The sequence below is a fragment of the Chiloscyllium punctatum genome, chromosome 35, assembly GCF_047496795.1.
Source record: "Chiloscyllium punctatum isolate Juve2018m chromosome 35, sChiPun1.3, whole genome shotgun sequence".
In the NCBI taxonomy this organism is placed as follows: Eukaryota; Metazoa; Chordata; class Chondrichthyes; order Orectolobiformes; family Hemiscylliidae; genus Chiloscyllium; species Chiloscyllium punctatum.
Genome location: NC_092773.1, coordinates 30,430,092 through 30,447,029, shown reverse-complemented (window position 1 = coordinate 30,447,029; position 16,938 = coordinate 30,430,092). Strand labels below are relative to the sequence as shown.

The window sequence follows — 16,938 nt, the reverse complement described above, 5'->3', positions numbered from 1 at the left end:
ATCCCTGGGCACTATGGGGTAATTTAGCACGGCCAATCCCCCACCCTAACCCGCACATCCCTGGGCACTATGGGTAATTTAGCACGGCCAATCCCCCACCCTAACCTGCACATCCCTGGGCACTATGGGTAATTTAGCACGGTCAATCCCCACCCTAACCTGCCCATCCCTGGGCACTATGGGTAATTTAGCACGGTCAATCCCCCACCCTAACCCGCACATCCCTGGGCACTATAAGACCATAAGACATAGGAGTGGAAGTAAGGCCATTCTGCCCATCGAGTCCCCTCCGCCATTCGATCATGGCTGCTGGGCACCTCAACCCCACTTACCCGCATTCTCCCCGTAGCCCTTAATTCCTCGAGACAACAAGAACCTACCAATCTCGGCCTTGAAGACATTTAGCGTCCCGGCCTCCACTGCACTCTGCGGCAATGAATTCCACAGGCCCACCACTCTCTGGCTGAAGAAATGTCTCCGCGTTTCTGTTCTGAATCGACCCCCTCTAATTCTAAGGCTGTGTCCACGGGTCCTAGTCTCCTCGCCGAACGGAAACAATTTCCTAGCGTCCACCCTTTCCAAGCAATGTATTATCTTGTACGTCTCTATTAAGTCTCCCCTTAACCTTCTAAACTCCAATGAGTACAATCCCAGGATCCTCAGCCGTTCCTCATATGTTAGACCAACCATTCCAGGGATCATCCGTGTGAATCTCCGCTGGACACGCTCCAGTGCCAGTATGTCCCTCCTGAGGTGTGGGGCCCAAAACTGGACACACTACTCCAAACGGGGCCTAACCAGAGCTTTATAAAGTCTCAGTAGCCCAACGGTGCTTTGATATTCCAACCCTCTTGAGATAAGAGACGACATCGCATTCGCTTTCTTAATCACGGACTCAACCTGCACACGTCGACCTTGAGAGAATCCTCGACCAGCACTCCCAGATCCCTCTGTACTTTGGCTTTACGAGTTTTCTCTCCGTTTAGAAAATAGTCCGTGCTTTTACTCTTTTTTTTCCCCAAAGTGCAAGACCTCGCATTTGTTCACGTCGAATTCCATCAGCCATTTCCTGGACCACGCTCCCAAACTGTCTAGATCCTTCTGCAGCCCCCCCCCAGTTCCTCAGTACTACCTGCCTGTCCACCTAACTTCGTATCATCGGCAAACTCTGGGTAATTGAGCACGGTCAATCCCCCCCCCCCTAACCCGCACGTCCCTGGGCACTATGGGTAATTTAGCACGGTCAATCCCCCCCCCCCTAACCCGCACATCCCTGGGCACTATGGGTAATTTAGCACGGCCAATCCCCCCACCCTAACCCGCACGTCCCTGGGCACTATGGGGTAACTTAGCATGGTCAATCCCCCACCCTAACCCGCACATCCCTGGGCACTATGGGTAATTTAGCACGGCCAATCCCCCCACCCTAACCCGCACGTCCCTGGGCACTATGGGTAACTTAGCATGGTCAATCCCCCCACCCTAACCCCCACATCCCTGGGCACTATGGGTAATTTAGCACAGTCAATCCCCCACACTAACCTGCACATCCCTGGGCACTATGGGTAATTTAGCACAGTCAATCCCCACCCCAACGCACACATCCCTGGGCACTATGGGTAATTTAGCACAGTCAATCCCCACACTAACCTGCCCATCCCTGGGCACTGTGGGTAATTTAGCACGGTCAATCCCCACCCTAACACACACATCCCTGGGCACTATGGGTAATTTAGCACGGTCAATCCCCCATCCTAACCCGCACATCCCTGGGCACTATGGGTAATTTAGCACAGTCAATCCCCCACCCCAACGCACACATCCCTGGGCACTATGGGTAATTTAGCACAGTCAATCCCCACACTAACCTGCCCATCCCTGGGCACTGTGGGTAATTTAGCACGGTCAATCCCCACCCTAACACACACATCCCTGGGCACTATGGGTAATTTAGCACGTCCAATCCACCCTCTCCTGCACATCCCTGGGCATTATGGGTAATTTAGCACAGCCAATCCCTACCCTAACCTGCACATCCCTGGGCACTATGGGTAATTTAGCACAGCCAATCCCCACCCTAACCCGCACATCCCTGGGCACTATGGGTAATTTAGCACGTCCAATCCCACCCTCTCCTGCACATCCCTGGGCATTATGGGTAATTTAGCACAGCCAATCCCCACCCTAACCCGCACATCTCTGGGCACTATGGGTAATTTAGCACGGTCAATCCCCCACCCTAACCCGCACATCCCTGGGCACTATGGGTAATTTAGCCCCCCCCCTAACCGTTCGGTCCTCCCTCCCCTTCTCCAGGATATTTGGAGCCCCCCGGTCCTGCGGTTGGAAGGCGGGGAGAGGCCGACCCAGCCGGGCCTTCCCCTCAGGGTGACGTGCGAGGCGCCCCCTGCAGAGAGGGGGCGGCGTTTCTACCTGTTTCGGGACCGGGGAGAGGAGGCCGCTGCGTTCCGGGAAGACGGAGGCACGCTCCCGGTCCTTCACCTTCGACATTGGGAGGGCGGCGCAGTGCGGCGACCAGGCCTACAGCTGTGCCTATCGCCGACGGACGCACGCCGAGGAACTGTACTCCCGCCGGAGCGAGGAAATCATCGTCCGGGCCCAGGGTACGTACGTGCTCTGGGTACAGGGAGCCTTACCTCATAGTCTAACCTCCCGTATAAGGGTGTGGGGCCGGTGTAGAGGGAGCTTTACCCTGTATCTAACCCCCTGTCCCTGGGAGTGGGGGGACTGTAGAGGGAGCTTTACTCTGTATCTAACCCCCTGTCCCTGGGAGTGGGGGGACTGTAGAGGGAGCTTTACTCTGTATCTAACCCCCTGTCCCCTGGGAGTGGGGGACGGTGTAGAGGGAGCTTTACTCTGTATCTAACCCCCTGTCCCTGGGAGTGGGGGGACGGTGTCGAGGGAGCTTTACTCTGTATCTAACCCCGCTGTCCCTGGGAGTGGGGGGACTGTGTAGAGGGAGCTTTACTCTGTATCTAACCCCCTGTCCCTGGGAGTAGGGGGATGGTGTAGAGGGAGGTTTACTCTGTATCTAACCCCCTGTCCCTGGGAGTGGGGGGGACAGTGTAGAGGGAGCTTTACTCTGTATCTAACCCCACTGTCCCTGGGAGTGGGGGACAGTGTAGAAGGAGCTTTACTCTGTATCTAACCCCCTGTCCCTGGGAGTGGGGGACGGTGTAGAAGAAGCTTTACTCTGTATCTAACCACCCCGTCCCAGGGAGTGTTTTGGTGGGGGCGGGGGTCAGACAGTCCGAATGGGTGGGGCCTGTGTGTTGAATGGATCGCTCCTCCCTTCCTGCCCATTGGCTGAAGCCAATTGTCCCCTCTTGCAGGCCGCTGTGACTAGCCCGGACTGCCGTGGAATCCCGTCGGGGAATGGACCAATGGGTCTTCAGATGCTTCACTAGTCATCCACCCCCCGCCCCCCACCACTGCATCCCAGTTTGTCACTTTCGCCTCCCACCATCAATCGTCCGAGTGAAACACCATCCGTTTGTGCAGTCCTGTGTATGGCTCCACTGTCCTGTCTCACCCGAAACGCACCTCCTTCGTGCCAAAACCAGCCTCGGACAGGTTTCTCTCTCTCTCCTCGATCCTCGCAAACTCTTCCTCCACCTCACGCTCCTCGCTAGCCCGTGAAGTGCCCCCACACCCGCTCCCCCCCACCCCCAGTCTGTTTCTGCTACCTTGCCCTTTCACCCACCAAGAACAGATAGACTAAAGAAACCACAAACCAACAACCTCCCTCGCCCGGGGCGCATGCTGAACAGTGCCACAACCCCCATCCCCTCCCCGTGGAAATGAGAGGGCAGCCCGCAAACCGGAAGGACGATGGAGCCGCACACGGGGGGTGACGCACGTGAACTGCTTCTCACTGGCTCCAGGGCGTTTCGGAGGAGGACGGCTTGTTCGGCGGGGATGGGGTGGGGGGGGGGTGTTGCAGTGGGGGGGAGGGTGCATCCATCCTTCTCCTACCCCAACCACCTGCCCTTCGCTCCTCCTCCCGGCCTCGCTGTGCTGTTCTATCGAAGTGTGGTGCGTGAAACGCTGCTCCCTCGCGCAACCCCGTGCGCGGCAACTCTCGCTTCGCCTCCAGCAAGGGGTGGGGGAAGATGTGGGGGGGTGGGGAAGGGTTGCCAATGAGGAACCGGTGTGGGGAGAAAGAGACGGGGATCAGAGAGACCCCCAGGCTCCAGATGGCGCGTACCGACGAGATGCCAGGCTTGGGGAGGAGATAAACAGCAGGCATTGTGTTTTCGAACGGGCCTAACCAGGGTTCAGTTGGCGAACAAGGAGAGAGCTCAACGGGGTGGGGGAGTGGACCGGGTACATAGCCACCCCTTTGGTGGGTTGGTGGGGAGGGGGGTGAAGGGGGCGTTGACGACGCTCCCCTCTATCAGGAGCTGAGAGATCACCTCGAGGCGGGGATATGGGGAAAGGAGGCCATTTTGTGGGTAAAACTGCCTCCGAACCCCATCCCTTCCTCCCCTCCCCTGCAATGTTGGGATAGGGTTCGGGAAAGGAGGGGTCGGAGCCACAGGACGCTGTTTTCCCCGGAGCGTCGGAGCCGGGGGGGGGAGGGAGGCAGACCTTCTCGAGGTTTATACAATCACGGGGGGGGGGGCCGGCGGAGGTGTGCGGAGAGGTTAAAAAACACAAGGTCTTTCCCCCCCCCTGGGGTGGGGGGGGGGTCCTGAACTAGAGGGGGGCGTAGGTTTCAGGGAGAGGGAGCCCCGAGGGGCAACTGTTTCCCCGCAGAGGGACGAGGAACTGGTAGGGGGCTGGGACAGTGATGGGTTGGGGGGGGGCAACGTGGGATAGGAAGGGGTTAGAGGGAGATGGGCCAAGTGCTGGGGAAATGGAGTGGGGGACTGGATTGGGTTAGGATCTCTGGGTTAGCATGGGCTGAAGGGTCTGTGTTTCCGTGCTGTACATCTCTATGACTCTGTGTGTTGGTGAGGGTGGGATTGGCCATGCTAAATTACCCATAGTGCCCAGGGATGTGCGGGTTAGGGTGGGGATTGGCCATGCTAAATTACCCATAGTGCCCAGGGATGTGCGGGTTAGGGTGGGGATTGGCCATGCTAAATTACCCATAGTGCCCAGGGATGTGCGGGGTTAGGGTGGGGGATTGACCGTGCTAAATTACCCATAGTGCCCAGGGATGTGCGGGTTAGGGTGGGGGCATTGGCCGTGCTAAATTACCCATAGTGCCCAGGGATGTGTGGGTTAGGATGGGGATTGGCCATGCTACATTACCCATAGTGCCCAGGGATGTGCGGGTTAGGATGGGGATTGGCCATGCTAAATTACCCATAGTGCCCAGGGATGTGTGGGTTAGGGTGGATTAGTCAGGGGTAAATATAGAGTATTTGGGGAATGGGTGTGGGTGGGATACTGCTCGGAGGGTGGGGTTGGACCTGTTGGCCGAAGGGCCTGTTACCACACCGTGGGGACCCCACAATTGCATGGGTTCACCAGCACTTTAGCTACTCTCTCACTTTTCCCTGAACAGCCTCCTTCCCCCAACTCCCTGAGTCAAAGAGGGGAGCCCCCGCGTTAGCAAACACCAATACCCCGCACGCTCGAAGCGGGCACTCCCCTACCTACCCACTCCACTCCCGTCCCCATCATATTCCATCTGCCCTTCCCGATTCCCTGCTATCCCCAGCCCGAATCCCTTTGCGTTCAGGCTAGCGATACATCGGAAGGGGGGCCGAGCGATAATTCCACGCCCCACGACGGGACAGCGGCGATCGGGAGGGGGCAAGCCAACGCAGGACAGGACGTGGAGGGAGAGAATGCACCAGGCGCCCGACGATCGACAGTTCAGATCCGCCCAAAGAATCGGCTGGTCCCTGTCAGACGCAGGGACGTAATTATTGCAATGTTATTTATTTCTGTTCACGCTGTCACGAGTAAACAGCGATCGTACCACATCGCGGGCTCCTCTCCTTCATTACCGGGATTGTGGGAACGGCAGGCCCCTGGATTATGGAGCTCAAGGCCTAGAGTATATCCATCTCCCTCCGACAGTGCGGCCCTCCCTCAGGACTGGGCACAGGGAGGGAGGGAGGGAGGGAGTGTGGGCCTGGATTATGGAGCTCAAGGCCTAGAGTATATCCATCTCCCTCCGACAGTGCGGCCCTCCCTCAGTACTGGGCACCGGGAGGGAGGGAGGGAGGGGAGGGAGTGTGGGCCTGGATTATGGAGCTCAAGGCCTAGAGTATATCCATCTCCCTCCGACAGTGCGGCCCCTCCCTCAGTACTGGGCACAGGGGAGGGAGGGAGGGGAGTGTGGGCCTGGATTATGGAGCTCAAGGCCTAGAGTATATCCATCTCCCTCCGACAGTGCGGCCCTCCCTCAGTACTGGGCACCGGGAGGGAGGGAGTGTGGGCCTGGATTATGGAGCTCAAGGCCTAGAGTATATCCATCTCCCTCCGACAGTGCGGCCCTCCCTCAGTACTGGGCACCGGGAGGGAGGGAGGGAGGGAGGGAGTGTGGGCCTGGATTATGGAGCTCAAGGCCTAGAGTATATCCATCTCCCTCTGACAGTGCGGCCCTCCCTCAGTACTGGGCACCGGGAGGGAGGGAGGGAGGGAGGGAGTGTGGGGCCTGGATTATGGAGCTCCCCCCCACCCCCCCACCCAACCCCCACGGCGTCAAGGATTCCCCTCCCCACCTTATGAAAGGTCCAACCCTCGAACACCGTCCCACCTCTTCACACCACCCTGACGCCATTACGCACCCCCCCCCTCCCCCCCGTCCCAACCTCCAGCCACCTATCGCCCTCTGGGCGTCCTTCCCCCCTCCCACCAACCCTCCCCCCCCCCCTTCCCATTTATCTCTCTCTCTCACCTCCCCCTCCCCTCCCCCCCACCCACCCGGTGAACAGGCCTCGGGTCCGGAAGCCATTTTGAAGGGGGAGAGATTCACAGCGAGAGGTTTTCCCACTCACAGAGTGGGGCTGAAGGGTCTCTCTTTCTATATCCACCCCCCCCCCCCCCACCGCCCCACCGCCCCCCCCCAACCCCCGCCGTGTTGTCCAACTCCCCACTGGAGGGTGGAGACAAAAAAAATGGGCAAGAGAGGCCATGCTTTTAATATTGAGACATCAATCGCAGATCCGTAAACATGGCCGACCACCGCATTGGCATATACACTGTACCCTCTCACGGCGGCACCAGTCCCAGAACAGGATGGAGGAAGGCCCCCTCTACACTCACTCCCAGGGACATGGGGGTTAGAGACAGAGTAAAGCTCCCTCTACACCGTCCCCCCACTCCCAGGGACAGGGGGGTTAGATACAGAGTAAAGCTCCCTCTACACTGTCCCCCACTCCCAGGGACAGGGGGTTAGATACAGAGTAAAGTTCCCTCTACACCGTCCCCCACTCCCAGTGACAGGGGGGGTTAGATACAGAGTAAAGCTCCCTCTACACCGTCCCCCACTCCCAGGGACAGGGGGGTTAGATACAGAGTAAGGCTCCCTCTACACTGTCCCCCACTCCCAGGGGCAGGGGGTTAGATACAGAGTAAAGCTCCCTCTACACTGTCCCCCCCACTCCCAGTGACAGGGGGGTTAGATACAGAGTAAATCTCCCTCTACACCGTCCCCCACTCCCAGGGACAGGGGGGTTAGATACAGAGTAAAGTTCCCTCTACACCATCCCCCCACTCCCAGGGACAGGGGGGTTAGATACAGAGTAAAGCTTCCTCTACACCGTCCCTCTACTCCCAGGGACGGGGTGAGAGAGGAGGGAGATAGAGATAAGGCCGATAGAGAAACAGAGAGAGGACAGATTTACACCAGGGCAGAGAGAACAGCAGAAATGGGGAGGGAGGGAGAGAGAGAGAGAGAGGGAGAGAGGGAGAGAGAGAGAGAGAGGGAGAGAGAGAGAGACAGGGAGAGAGAGAGAGACAGGGAGAGAGAGAGAGAGGAGAGAGAGAGAGAGAGAGAGAGAGGGAGAGAGAGAGAGAGAGGGAGGGAGAGACAGAGAGGGAGAGAGAGAGGAGAGAGAGAGGGAGTGAGAGGGAGAGAGAGAGGGAGAGAGAGAGAGAGAGAGGGAGAGAGAGAGAGGAGAGAGAGAGAGAGAGAGAGAGAGAGAGAGAGAGAGGGAGAGAGAGAGGGAGAGAGACAGACAGACAGAGAGAGAGAGGGGGGGGGAGAGAGAGAGAGAGGGGAGAGAGAGGGAGAGAGAGACGGAGAGTGGATTGGGGCAGGGACACAGAGACGGAGACACAGAGAGAGAGAGACGGGAGAGAGAGACTGAGAGAGACAGAGAGAGAGAGAGACATGAAGGGGCAGGGAGGGAGAGATGGACACTCAGAGAGACGGGGAGAGAGATAGGGAGAGAGAGAGAGACACACACACACACAGAAAGGAAGAGAGAGACTGTGAGAGAGACACAGAGAGAGAGAGAGAGACAGACAGAGACGTGGAGTGGGACAGAGAGGGAGAGAGAGACACAGACAGAGAAATGGGGAGAGAGAGACTGTGTGTGTGTGAGAGAGAGAGGGAGAGACAGAGAGAGACGTAGAGAGAGAGAGAGAGAAACAGAGAGATGGGGGGAGAGAGAGAGAGAGAGAGAGACGCAGAGAGAGAGCGAGAAACAGAAATGGGGAGAGAGAGAGTGTGTGAGAGAGGGAGAGACAGAGAGATGGGGAGAGAGAGAGAGAGAGAGAGACAGAGAGAGAGATACACACCGAGAGAAAGTGATAGAGACAGAGACGGGTGTAGAGAGAGAGAGAGAGAGAGACAGAGAGAGGTGGAGAGATGGGGGCACATACTGGGCACGACTCCCGGGGGAGCTGCCAGGGGGTATCGATGGAACCAACTCAGCGCAAACACTCCTTAAGCTCGGAACATGGGTCACCACAAACACACACACACACACGCGGGATTCGGAAAGTCCGGCGTTCCCCATTCCGCACGCAGCAATGGGAAGGCAGTGGGGACACAGGGGGGGGGGGGCCCAACGTTTTGTCTCTCTCTCTCTCACTCACTGACAGAGACAGAGCGTCAGTCCCCAAAAAACAGGCAAATCCATCGATCCCAGCGGCGGCAGCCTCCAAACTCGGGAAAATCCGTCAAATCCCCCTCAGGAGCGACGTCCCAAGCTCGGAAAACCTGTTCGTCCCAACCGCAGGAGGCTCCGCAAACTCGGAAAATCCGCCAACCCCCCTCGAAAGCAGAGTCCGAAACCTGGAAGGTCCGCAGATCCCAGCGACGGGAAGTTCCAGGCTCGGAAAGGAGGGCGGACTTGGAAAATCCGGAGAGCCCGGCGACGGGGCGTTCCAAAATGGGAAAAAAAATCCGTCAACTCCCTTGACAGTGGAGCCCCAGACGCGGAGAATCTGTCGATTCCCCAGCGGCGGGAGGAGCCAAATTCGGAAAAGGCCTTCGTACTCCCTCGAGAGCCAAGTCCCAAACTCGGAAAGGCCTTCGTTCTCCCCTCGAGAGCCAAGTCCCAAACTCGGAAAGGCCTTCGTTCTCCCTCGAGAGCCAAGTCCCAAACTCGGAAAGGCCTTCGTTCTCCCTCGAGAGCCAAGTCCCAAACTCGGAAAAGCCTTCGTTCTCCCTCGAGAGCCAAGTCCCAAACTCGGAAAATCCGTCGATCCCCAGCGGCGGGAGGCACCAAACTCGGAAAAGCCTTCGTTCTCCCTCGAGAGCCAAGTCCCAAACTCGGAAAAGCCTTCGTTCTCCCTCGAGAGCCAAGTCCCAAACTCGGAAAAGCCTTCGTTCTCCCTCGAGAGCCAAGTCCCCCCCCCCCCAAACTCGGAAAATCCGTCGATCCCCAGCGGCGGGAGGCGCCAAACTCGGAAAAGCCTTCATTCTCCCTCGAGAGCCAAGACCCAAACTCGGAAAAGCCTTCGTTCTCCCTCGAGAGCCAAGTCCCAAATTCGGAAAAGGCCTTCGTTCTCCCTCGAGAGCCAAGTCCCAAACTCGGAAAATCTGTCAATCCCCAGCAGCGGGAGGAACCAAATTCGGAAAAGGCCTTCGTTCTCCCTCGAGAGCCAAGTCCCAAACTCGGAAAATCCGTCGATCCCCAGCGGCGGGAGACGCCAAATTCGGAAAATCCGTGACCTCCTCGGGAGGGAAGGGGGGGAAGGAATGGGAAGGGGGGGGGGGTTGGGAATCGCGGGAATGCTTCCCCGCGGCACGGGGCCTCAGAAGGTCTGCACCAGGTGCACCGTGGGGACGGCCTGGACGATGTGAATAACCTGGGTGGCCGCAAGTGGCTGGAGGGCCGGCAGCGCCGGGGTGGGCAGAGCGGTCTCCGGGAGGGGCGCGCCCTCCCCGCTGATGCCGGCGTGGGTGCGCAGGTGGCGCCGCAGGTAGGCCCCGGGCGGCGAAGGCCTTGCCGCAGACCGGGCAGGGCAAGGGGGCGGCGGGCGCCGGGGCGTGGGTGCGCCGGTGCAGCAGCAGGTTGGAGGAGTGGGTGAAGGCCCGGCCGCACTCGCCGCAGCCGTAGGGCCGCTCGCCGGTGTGGGTGCGCAGGTGCTGCCGCAGGTTGGAGCTCTGGGCGAAGGCCTTGCCGCAGACCTGGCAGGGGAAGGGCCGGGCCCCCGTGTGCAGCCGCCGGTGCCGGGAGAGGCTGGAGGAGTTGCGGAAGGCCTTGCCGCACTCCGGGCAGCCGTAGGGCCGCTCGCCGGTGTGCTGCCGCAGGTGGTACTGGTAGTGGGAGGACCACTTGAAGGCCAGGCCGCACAGCTGGCAGCGGAAGGCCCGGGCCCCCGTGTGCACCCGCTGGTGCACCGCCAGAAAGCGAGGCCCGCTTGAAGGCCTTGCCGCACTCCGAGCACTTGTAGGGTCGCTCGCCGGTGTGGCCGCGCTGGTGGTAGCGCAGGCCCGAGGAGCCCTTGAAGGCCTTGCCGCAGTCCGGGCACTGGTAGGGGCGGCCGGCCTGGGAGGAGGCTGGCGGGCGGACAGGGGGAGGGGGCGGGGTGGGCCCGCCCGGACTCTCGCCGCCGCCGCCCACCGGCGGCAAGGGGGCGCCTCCTCCACCTCCTCGGCCACCACCACCTCCTCCCCGGCGACGGGCCCGCCGTCAACGACAGCGGTCAAAGGCTCCGGGCCTACCTCCTCCCCGACGGCGTCCTCGCTCTCCGCCGTCACCCCCCCTCCTCCCCTCCGTGGGTGCGCAGGTGGCGCCGCAGGTAGGCCTGGGCGGCGAAGGCTTTGCCGCAGACCGGGCAGGGCAAGGGGGCGGCGGGCGCCGGGGCGTGGGTGCGCCGGTGCAGCAGCAGGTTGGAGGAGTGGGTGAAGGCCCGGCCGCACTCGCCGCAGCCGTAGGGCCGCTCGCCGGTGTGGGTGCGCAGGTGCTGCCGCAGGTTGGAGCTCTGGGCGAAGGCCTTGCCGCAGTGCCGCAGACCTGGCAGGGGAAGGGCCGGGCCCCCGTGTGCAGCCGCCGGTGCCGGGAGAGGCTGGAGGAGTTGCGGAAGGCCTTGCCGCACTCCGGGCAGCCGTAGGGCCGCTCGCCGGTGTGCTGCCGCAGGTGGTACTGGTAGTGGGAGGACCACTTGAAGGCCAGGCCGCACAGCTGGCAGCGGAAGGCCCGGGCTCCCGTGTGCACCCGCTGGTGCACCGCCAGCAGCGAGGCCCGCTTGAAGGCCTTGCCGCACTCTGAGCACTTGTAGGGCCGCTCGCCGGTGTGGCCGCGCTGGTGGTACAAGAGCGCCGAGGAGCCCTTGAAGGCCTTGCCGCAGTCGCCGCACTTGTACGGCCTCTCGCCTGTGTGGCTCCTCTGGTGGTGGGTCAGCCGCGACGACCACTTGAAGGCCTTGCCGCACTCCAGGCACTGGTAGGCCCCCTGGGGGCCGGCCGGTGGCCGCGCCCCCTCTGCCATCGTCCGGAGAGGTCGGGACGGGGGGCGTCGGCACGCGCTACCACCCCCCCCCCCCCCCGCCCACGTCCGGGTTTACCGTTGAGTCCAGACGCTGAGGAGAGAGAGAGAGTTGGAAGACACGGTCAATTTAGTCAACCCCAAAGCACCCACACATCCCCTCCCCACCCCACCGCCATTTTGATTAGCGATTCAGTTGGTTGACACTGGTCAAGTCCCTTTAAGACACAGCGAAAGAATTGTTGGCGCCCTGTCCCTTTAAGAAGGATTTGCGTGCCCCCCCTTTCCTTTTAAGATAGACCCGTCGACCCCAACCCTTCAGGGTGAGGGGTACACACCCTGTCCCTTTAAGAGCGAGATCTGCCCATCTGCCCTCTTCTGAGACAGAGACGCGTACACCCCGTCCCGATAAGACAGGCACGTCTTAAGAGTGACCCAGCGTAGCTCCTGTCCCTTTAAGGTGGACATATACGTCCTGCCCCTTTAAGCGAGGGATGTGAACACTTTTAAGAGATTTGTTGACACGGTCCCTGTGAGATGGATGTGTCTGCCCCCATCCCTTTAAGAGCGCGATGAGTTGTCCTGTCCCTACAATTGGGTGACGTTTGTACACCATGTCCCTTTAAGAGAGTGACGTGTACACCCTGTCTCTTTGTAACGGTGATGTGTCCCTTTAAGACGGTGATAGGTGTCTCTGTGTGTGTGTGGGCCTGTCCCTTTCAGAGGGTGATATGTGAGTGTGTGGGCCTGCCCCTTTAAGAGTATGATGAATGTGTGTGAGCCTGTCCCTTTAAGAGTGTGACATACATGTCTGTGTGGGCCTGTCCCTTTAAGAGTGTGATATGTGTGTGGGTCTGTCTCTTTAAGAATGTGATGTATATGTAAGTGGGCCTGTTTCTTTAAGAGTGTGATGTATATGTGTGTGGGGCTGTCCCTTTAAGAGTGTGACGTAAATGTCTGTGTGGGCCTGTCCCTTTAAGACTGTGTTATGTGTGTGGGCCTGTCCCTTTAAGACTGTGTTATGTGTATGGGCCTGTCCCTTTAAGACTGCGTTGTGTGTGTGTGTGTGTGTGTGTGTGTGTGTGTGTGTGTGTGTGTGGGCCTGTCCCTTTAAGACTGCGTTATGTGTGTATTTGGGTCTGTCCCTTTAAGAATGTGATGGATCTGTGGGTGGGGGCGGGAGTGATGTGTACGTGGGCCTGCCCCTTTAAGAGTGTGACAGATGTGTGTGGGGGCCTGTCCCTTTAAGAATGTTATGTATATATGTGTGTGGGGGGGCCTGTCCCTTTAAGAATGTTATGTATATGTGTGTGTGTGGGGGGGGCCTGCCCCTTTAAGAGTGTGATGTTGTATGTGTGTGAGAGCCTGTCACTTTAAGAGTGTGATGTGGATGTGGGCCTGCCCCTTTAAGAGTGTGATGTGTATGTGTGGCCTGTCCCTTTAAGACTGTGATGTGTATGTGTGTGGGGGCCTGCCCCTTTAAGAGTGTGATGTGGATGTGGGCCTGTCCCTTTAAGAGTGTGATGTGTGTGGGGGCCTGTCCCTTTAAGAGTGTGCTGTGGATGTGGGCCTGTCCCTTTAAGAGTGTGATGTGTGTGGGGGGCCTGTCCCTTTAAGAATGTTATGTATATGTGTGTGTGTGGGGGGGGCCTGCCCCTTTAAGAGTGTGATGTTGTATGTGTGTGAGAGCCTGTCACTTTAAGAGTGTGATGTGGATGTGGGCCTGCCCCTTTAAGAGTGTGATGTGTATGTGTGGGCCTGTCCCTTTAAGACTGTGATGTGTATGTGTGTGGGGGCCTGCCCCTTTAAGAGTGTGATGTGGATGTGGGCCTGTCCCTTTAAGAGTGTGATGTGTGTGGGGGCCTGTCCCTTTAAGAGTGTGCTGTGGATGTGGGCCTGTCCCTTTAAGAGTGTGATGTGTGTGGGGGGCCTGTCCCTTTAAGAGTGTGCTGTGGATGTGGGCCTGTCCCTTTAAGAGTGTGATGTGTGTGGGGGGCCTGTCCCTTTAAGAGAGTCCGCCCTTGCCCTTCCCCTCCCCCACCACACAGTGACCTCCCGCCGCCGTTTCCCTGGTAACACCCCTCCCCCCCCCCCCTCACCTGCGCTCCTTCCCGCCTTCCGCCAACCGCCGCCGATTCGAACCGCGCTCGAGGCGGCGCGAGGGCCCAACCGTCGCAACCGCCAGCGCCCGCACCTGGCACCACCCTCCCCCCACGCGCCCCAACCCTCACCGTGGACACGCCCACCTCCCGCTCCCATTGGACCCCGGCCGCGGCCTGGCCACGCCCGCCGACGGCCCCGAGCCCAATCGCCCCCCGACCTGCCCCAGCCCCGCCACCCCATTGGCGCAGATCCACGGTGGGGGGGGGGGCCAACCTCGCCACCCTCGCCCAATCACGTGGCCGCTACCCGTCCCCGCCCCCTTGCCCTCCCCGGATTGGCTCCCCGTGCGTGAGCCGACGTGCGCCCGCCCCCTTTCCACGCCACCAATTGGACCCCGATTCTACATCCGCCCTCACCCCCCCCTCCAAAACATTCGTGGCTCGTCATTGGTCGAGGCCAGGCGCATTGTAAGAGTGACGTGGCCGCCAGCCAATTGGAAGGGCTGTTTCAGACTCCCGGTGGCTGTCCCCAGTGAGAGGTGCCCTGCCATTGGACGATTTTGATAAATTGGCATTAAATGGGGTGGGGGGGGAGGCAGTGAGAGGAAAGGGGGTAAAGGGGGTGAAGGGGAGGGGGGTCACCAATTCCTCATCTTTCTCCCAACCCCTGGCATGCCACCCCTGCCAACTCACGTCCCTTTTGCCCCATCCCCACCCCCAAGGTTGGCCAACGTCCGGGGATGGAGGGGGGGGCGCGAGATTGGCCGCCCCACCCTTCCTGCATTGACACCCCCCAGCCCCCCCCACCATTAACCGACAAAGACCCCCCCACGTCCTCCTCTCCACTCAAAGAAATGGGGGCGGTGGGGTGCGGATCTCTCTCGGTGTCCCTTGAACCACGCCGAGGCCAACAGGCGGCCAAGATGGCCGCCACACCGCGCGCTCCCCCCCCCCCTCCCCCCCCCCCCACCGTGCGGCCGACGGCGAGGGCATTCCCCCTCGCGAGGAAACGTCGAAGTGGGGTTGCGGGAGGGGGAAAGAAGAGGAGGCGACGGGTCACCCTCGGTGCCCTTTGAACCACGTCAAGGCCAACGGGCGGCCAAGATGGACGCCGCACCGCACGCTCCCCGCGCGGGCGACGGTGAGGGCGCTCTCCCCCCACCCCGCAAGAAAACCTCGCAGTGGGGATGCGGGAGGGGGAAGAGGAAGAGGCGACGGATCACCCTCGGCGCCCCTTGACCTGTGTCGAGGCTGATGGGTGGCCAAGATGGCCGGTGCACCGCACGCTCCTTCTGCGGGCGATGGCAAGGCCGCTCCCCCACGAGAAAACATCGAGAGAGGGTTGCTGGAGGGGGAAGAGGAGGAGGCGACGGATCACCCTCAGTGCCCCTCGAACTATGTCGAGACTGAAGGGTAACCAAGATGGCTGCCGCACCGCACGGTCCCTGTTAGCGACAGGGAGGCCGCCCCCACACCACCCCACCCCCCACAACCGAGAAAACGGTGGGGGTTGCGAGAAGGGGACGGGACGGATCGACATCAGTGAACCTTGACCTCTTTCGTGGCCAAGAGCTGGCCAAGATGGCTGCCACACCGCACAGTCCTTGTGTGAGTGACGTCAAGTTGCCCACTTGCCCCCACCCCCCCCCAACCTCCTGAAAAAACGATGGGGGTTCAAGAAGAGGAGGAGCCGACGGATTGGCTTCGGTGCCCCTTGACCCGTGTCGAGGGCAATGGGCGGCTAAGATGGCCACCCGCCGTACGCTCCCTTTGTGCTCTTCCCCAGGCCCCGTCTAGCGTCGTACGGCACAGAGACAAGCCATTCGGCCCCTCACCGTCCATGCCGGCTCAGACTTCCTGAATCGAAACCTCCGGCAATTACCCCTCTGGTCAGGGCCACGTTTGGCGTATCGTGCCCAGTTTTGGTGCCCCACATCTCAGGGAAGGGCGTCACTGGCCCCTCAGAGGACGGCCATCTTGACGCCACCAGGAACGTCTGAGGACTCCAGGGGTCGACGCTCGACAGAGGGGGAGGGGGCGGTGAACCTTCCCCGGTTTGTCTCCGGCATGGCGGACATCACGTCAAGGGTGGGGCGGTAATGGCCGTCGCCCGCTCCCTGGGACCCGGGAGGGATCCGAAAACGGACAGACAGACCCAAAGCCAACTGCGGGCGCAGACGTTTCACGGACAGGAGGAAGCCGTGAGGGCCGGGGGAAGCACAGACCCTTCGGCCCAACTCGTCCGGGAACCCTGAATCAACCCAGTCCCCCCCCCCGTTTAGAGACGGACGGGACAGAAACTGGCCCTTCGGCCCCTCCCGTCCGTGCTAACCCAGATGTCCTATCCCAATCCAGTCTCCCACCATTCGCCAGCCCATGGCCCATCTCCCTTATAACCCCCTTCCCATCCCGCGTTGCCCCCCCCACCCATCACTGTCCCAGCCCCTATCACTTCCTCGTCCCTCTGCGGGGAAACAGTTACCCCTCGGGGCTCCCTCTCCCCCTTAAACTTACGCACCCCTCAGGTTCAGGACTCCCCCCACCCCGGGGGGGGAAAGACCTTGTGTATTTACCCTCTTGGCACACCTCCGCGCCCCCCGCGCCCCCGTGATTGTATAAACCTCGATAAGGTCAGCCTCCCCCAGCAACCTCCGACGCTCCGGGGAAAACAGCGCCCAGCCTCTCCCTGTGGCTCCAAAACCCTCCGACGCGGACAACATCTTGGACTGTGGGAGAATTCCGGAGCACCCAGAGGAAACCCATGCAGACAGCGGGGGGAGGGGGACTGACTGTGCTAAATTACCCATAGTGCTCAGGGATGTGCGGGTAAGCGTGGGGGACTGACCATGCTAAATTACCCATAGTGCTCAGGGATGTGCGGGTTAGCGTGGGGGACTGACCATGCTAAATTACCCATAGTGCCCAGGGATGTGCGGGTTAGGGTGGGGATTGGCCGTGCTAAATTACCC

General features: G+C 60.3%; 1 pseudogene; it reads right to left on the bottom strand.

Annotated features, from left to right (window-relative positions):
- Positions 1-10,056: 10,056 nt before the first annotated feature.
- On the bottom strand, positions 10,057-14,057 carry LOC140459823 (uncharacterized; annotated as a pseudogene).
- Positions 14,058-16,938: the final 2,881 nt, after the last annotated feature.